The sequence below is a fragment of the Neovison vison genome, chromosome 2, assembly GCF_020171115.1.
Source record: "Neovison vison isolate M4711 chromosome 2, ASM_NN_V1, whole genome shotgun sequence".
NCBI lineage: Eukaryota > Metazoa > Chordata > Mammalia > Carnivora > Mustelidae > Neogale > Neogale vison.
The window spans coordinates 149,902,339-149,908,633 of record NC_058092.1 but is presented as its reverse complement, the minus strand read 5'-3'; positions in this window follow the sequence as shown (position 1 = coordinate 149,908,633).

Here is a 6,295-nt window from a genome sequence, read left to right as displayed (position 1 = left end):
ATCCATCCAAACTCCCTGCCTACATCCGGAGAAGCCTCACCAATGTCCTCACAGTGCCTCTGTATCCTCCTAGCTCCCTACGATGACCTGGTGGAAGAGCTACTACCTACTTTGAGGGCCGAGGAGGAAATTCCGTCTCTCCCTCCTCAGGTAAACTCATTGTTCCTCAACTTTTTATTTATTTCAAAGACAGAAAGACAGAGAAGGGGAGAGACAGACAGACAGACAGCGCAGGAGAGCGCAAGCAGGGGGGTAGCAGAGGGAGAGGAAGAAGCAGGCTCCCCTTTCGAGCAGGGTGCCCAATGTGGGCCTCCATCCCAGGACCCTAGGATCAGGTCCTGAGCTGAAGGCAGAAGCTTCAATGTCTGAGCCGCTCGGTCACCTCGATAAAGTCATTTTGTGCTTCTGAGGGACAGCCAGTGTTTGATTTCTCTTTCCATGAACATCTGAGCATGGACATGCCAGAGGGGAGAGACAATGTCCTTGGTGCTGAGAGCCTGCCGTGAGTTTATACCATTAACAGACAGCGGATTGAGACGGGCACTGAGAAAACGTCACCACCGTTGCTTTAGGCAATGGATGGTCGTGAGCATTTTCCACCAGCTCATTCTGTCTATGGGAAATGGCTTTGGAATGAGTTGCTGAAGAAAATGGACGGGGGAGTTTTGACATAACAAGCCGGAGCCTTTTCGGGAGGTCATTTCCTCCTTCTCTGGATCATAGATGCAATGACCGCATCCCATCTAGCTTCCTTACGACACACACCAAGGGCACAGAGATGTCTGCACACGGTGTGCACAGGGTGTTGGGATCCTCAGTGGGTTTCCCTTTCTCCAACTGCAGGAGGCGGCGAATGGATATGTCCATATGGGTATTCCCCCATCATTCCCTTTAGGGGGACAGATCTAGCTGAACAAGGTAGGGCTTTCTCTCCTCCTCTGGACTGGAGAGCTTCTCCCCTTCTGAGATCCTCCCGGGCACGGAGGCTGGGGCGGACTGAACAAACGGAGTGTCCTGCAGAAAACCAGGACCCTGTGCTACAGTCCCTGCAAACCAGTAGGTCACTCGTGCGGTGTGCTTGGTGCGTCAGAGGGTTGGGGCTCATTTTTGCGTGGGTCGATGCGACGGGACCGGGCATGTGGGTGTGTGGACTGCGTGCGTTTCACCAGAAGACATCTCCCGCTGAATGGACTTGAGGGCATGGGTCAGAGTTTCAAAACCAAACCTCCTTCATCCCCGCTGCACACACTGCGCTAGGACACCGCATTCCTCGCTGACCTCAGCTCCACCTGGAGAGTTGCTCAGGATTCCCTTTCCTCAGACAGGCATGGGGAGAAAGGAAGGGGCCCACATCTGTCCTAGCTCGGGACGTTTCTCAGACAGGGTCAAAACACAAAGGAATCAGAAGCTACTTTAGTCAACCCAAACAGAACCACCAGCCTTACAAAAACGGTCCCGTCTTGAACGCACAGAGGGAAGGCTCACTGGCAAATGCCAATGGCCAGGAAAGCTTCATCATTAGCTCGGGGCCGATCCGACTTCCTGACAATCTGCTACACGGCCAGGTTAGAGAGTGCCCTTCTCTCGCCTGGCCTCGGCTCGCTCGTGAACTTGCCGGGTCCTGACTGGGGGAGCTGGGTCCCGGGAAACTGGGTCCCGCGGACTCCAAGGACACACCCGCATGCTACAGGAAAGGAAGACTGGGAAGAATCAGCACGTTGTGGATGGGGACTCTGTTGGAAGGGTCAGATGTCAGTACGTAGAAATCCTGGGTCTTTGGTTTTCCTGACCCTGAATGACTCAGGTACAAATAGAAACCTCTAGGGTACTTGGGCTTGCATTGAATGCAACCCTGCCACACAGGGTTCTTCTGCAGAAACACAATCTCCTAGAAGAGGTGAGAGATAGGTGGGAGCGGCCAAGAAACGGTCTTGACAATGACCACGACGCAGTCGCTGGTTGGAGGAGCTTGCCCGACAGTACAACGGACCGTGTCTCTTAGTGTTTACCCTCTTTCGGCTTGAAGAGCTCACCCTGATTCCATTCCCTGTAGCTCGAGTTCAGAGTCAGTATTTCTCCCTCCGTTCCTGCTCCTTGCCCCGACCTCTCTCGATGCAGCAGCAGCTTGCTCAGTCCATACCCACGCACCCCAACGTCGCCATACACTCCCGGGCACGCCCACCCCAAGCGAAACTCCCTGAGCTCTTCCTGCCGAGCCCCACCGGTGGACTGACCATTCTGTGGATCTCTCCCTAGCTTTGCTGGATGGACAGGCGGGGGAACATTCAAAAGCAACGACAAAGGAAGACGCCCCGTTTTTCACCAGAGTGGTACGTTGGCCTTTCTTTGGAGGAGTCACAAAAGTCTTCTGGCTTTTTAAATCAAAGTTACATAAAAAAAATCTCAGCATGCACAATTGGCAGGGGAGGGAGAAGTTTGAGAGAGAATCTGTTACCAAAAGCTACCTAACCCCGATGGCATTGCAGGGGGGCGGGGACAACCACAGCAGGATCACCTACCATCTGGAGGGAAGGGAGCTTGGGTACGGGTAGCAGCTATTCCTCCTTGCCACCTATTTTGTCCAGTGGGACCCTGAACGGGGGACCTCTAGGAAGACTGGGCACACCTGTGGAGGACTCGTTTTGCTCGTCATACTTTGGGGCTCACGGGCCTCTAGCACACTGCCCCATCTGGCTTCCTCCCATCCCCCAGGAACAAAAGAGCCATGCAAACAGGACAAAGCCTGATATGATGTTCATACTGTTTTCCTTTCTGAAATCACAGGTGTCCCTGCTGGAAGGGGATGGCGGTAAGTATTCTGTACTCTAGAGTCACTCACTTGTTTGCAGCAACCTGGAAAAGGGCCAAGGTCTGGGCTTCCTCACGGGCTCCACGATGAGAACCACCCTGATTCCAGATCCGGCGGGACTGAGAAGAAGGGTCAGAGTAACAGAAAGGGATTTTCTGGGGAAAGACCCGTGGCCTCATGGCCCTGTCCCCGGAAACTACTGCGCTGCTCTTAGGTGGTGCAGGTTTGGGGGCAGGCAGTAGGTGTGCCTTGGAGATGAACTATTTCACAGTAACTCCAGGCCGTGGAGCTCCAACGGGAGGCAGAGTTTCTATTCACGTCCCTGCTCCTCTCCTGGACCTTTCATGTTCCATCCAGGAAGGGCCCACAACAGCTCAGTCCATACTGATGAGCTCCCCACCTCCACACACTTGTCCACATGTGCACGCCAAGCAAAGCTCCCCGAGCGATTCCCGAAGAGTTCCATCGGGGTCCCGACACTCTCTGTGTGTATCCACCTAGATTCCCTGGCTAGCGTGGATGATGACCTTGACGTGGACAGCAGAGAGGGAGAGGCCCCATTGTTCACCAAGGTGGTAAGTTAGCCTTTCTTCGGGTGAGGTACAACATCCCTTGTTTCTCTGATACTCGCAATCAGATCTGAACACCTCAGCACGTACAATGTCCTTGGTGGGGAGACTCTTGAGGGACTGACTCTTAGCCAGGGACACCCCATTCCAAAGACCCTGCAGGAAACGGCAGGTTCGGTTCCAGTCCACAGGGTCGTGAGCTTTTTCACGGGTGCTACTGACACCGCCGGGCCACCTGATGAACCCAGGGCATGTGACCTCTAGGTGGATTCCGTATCACTGCCCATGACCCTGCCCATCACCAAGAGACCAAAAGAGCTGGGCACACAGGATGAGGCAGGACTTGGTGTTCATCATGTTTTCTTTTCTGAAATCGCGGGTGGCCCTGCTGGAAAGAGAGAGTGGTAAGTATGCTGTCCTCTAGAGTCACTCATTGCTTTAGAGCAAGGTGGGGCTTGCTTGCAGGTTCCATCTTGAGAGCCACCCAGAATCCTGATCCTGTTGCAACGAGACTAAGGGTCATGTTCCGGACTGAGACCCGTGGCCTCGTGAACCTGCCCCCGGAAGCTACCATGCTGCTCTTAGGTGCCGTAGGATCGGGTGCTGGGCACGAGGTCTGTTTCCATGGGAATCCCTGTGCTGGGATTCTCAGGGTTGGTGTATGTGTGTCAGGTGGGGGAATGCTGTGCTCTCGAACGTGTCTGGTCCTCTCAAAATGGCGATTAATGGTGTCCACGTTCTCAGGGACGTTTCCCATCCCTGTCACGTCATGAACGTCCATTCATGGGTAAACTCTTCAACACCTACAATTGAAAGAGCTGTTCTTTCCTTGCAAATACACATCAATTCCCCCAGAAAACAAATCCCGTCGCTAACTAGGAAGGGCTATGCTGTCTACAAGAGACCCATTTTGAACCTAAAGATACACGCAGACTGAAAGTGAAGGGGTGGAGAAGCATCTTTCATGCCAATGGGACTCAAAAGAAGGCTGGGGTAGCAATTCTCATATCAGATAAATTAGACTTCAAACTAAAGACTGTAGTCAGAGATACAGAAGGACACTACATAATCCTTAAAGGGACTATCCACCAAGATGATCTAACAATTGTAAATATCTATGCTCCCAATATGGGAGCAGCCAATTACTTAAGAAAACTGTTAATCAAGATAAAGAGTCATATTGATATGAATATACTAATCGTCGGTGATCTTAACACGCCTCTTTCAGAATTAGACAGATCATCGAAGCAGAAACTCAACAAAGAAACAAGAGCATTGAACGACACATTGGACCAGATGGACCTCATAGATATATACAGAACATTCCACCCTAAAACAGCAGAATACTCATTCTTCTCAAGTGCACACGGAACCTTCTCCAGAATAGACCACATACTGGGTCACAAATCAGGACTCAGCCGATACCAAAAGACTGAGATTATTCCCTGCATATTCTCAGATCACAATGCTTTGAAACTGGAGCTCAATCACAAGGAAAAGTTCCGAAGGAACTCAAACACCTGGAAGCTAAAGACCACCTTGCTTAAGAATGCTTGGATCAACCAGGAGATAAAGAAGAACTGAAACAATTCATGGAAACCAATGAGAATGAAGACACTTCGGTCCAAAACCTATGGGATACAGCAAAGGCGGTCCTAAGGGGAAAATACATAGCCATCCAAGCCTCGCTCAAAAAAATTGAAAAATCCAGAACACACCAGCTGTCTCTACACCTTAAAGAACTGGAGGATCAACAACAAATCAAACCAACTCCACACATAAGAAGAGAAATCATCAAGATTAGAGCTGAGATCAATGAGGGAGAAACCAGAGATACAGTAGAACGTATCAATGAAACTAGAAGCTGGTTTTTTGAAAGAATCAATAAGATCGATAAGCCACTGGCTACACTAATCCAAAAGAAAAGAGAGAAATCCCAAATTCATAAAATTATGAATGAAAGGGGAGAGATCACAACTAACACCAAGGAAGTAGAAACAATCATCAGAAGTTACTACGAACAGTTATATGCCAATAAGCTTAGCAACCTAGATGAAATGGATGCATTCCTGGAAAAATATAAACTACCAAAATTGAACCAGGAAGAAATCGACAACCTGAATAGACCGATATCTGATAACGAGATTGAAGCAGTGATCAAAAATCTCCCAAAAAACAAGAGCCCAGGACCTGACGGATTCCCTGGGGAATTCTACCAAACCTTCCAAGAAGAAATAACACCTATTCTCCTGAAGCTGTTTCAAAAAATTGAAGCAGAAGGAAGACTTCCAGACTCTTTCTATGAAGCCAGCATTACCCTGATCCCCAAACCAGGCAAGGACCATACCAAAAAGGAGAATTTCAGACCAATATCACTGATGAATATGGATGCTAAGATTCTCAACAAGATCCTAGCCAACAGGATCCAACAACACATTAAAAAGATTATCCACCATGATCAGGTGGGATTCATCCCTGGGCTACAAGGATGGTTCAACATTCGTAAATCAATCAATGTGATACAACAAATTAATATGAGAAGAGAGAAGAACCACATGGTCCTCTCAATTGATGCAGAAAAAGCATTTGACAAAATCCAACATCCGTTCCTGATTAAAACGCTTCAAAGTATAGGGATAGAGGGAACATTCCTGAACCTCATCAAATCTATCTATGAAAGACCCACAGCAAATATCATCCTCAATGGGAAAAAGCTTGCAGCCTTCCCGTTGAGATCAGGAACAAGACAAGGATGCCCACTTTCACCACTCTTGTTCAACATAGTATTAGAAGTCCTAGCAACAGCAATCAGACAACAGAGAGAAATAAAAGGTATCCAAATTGGTAATGAAGAAGTCAAACTCTCTCTCTTCGCAGATGACATGATTCTTTATATGGAAAACCCAAAAGACTCCAC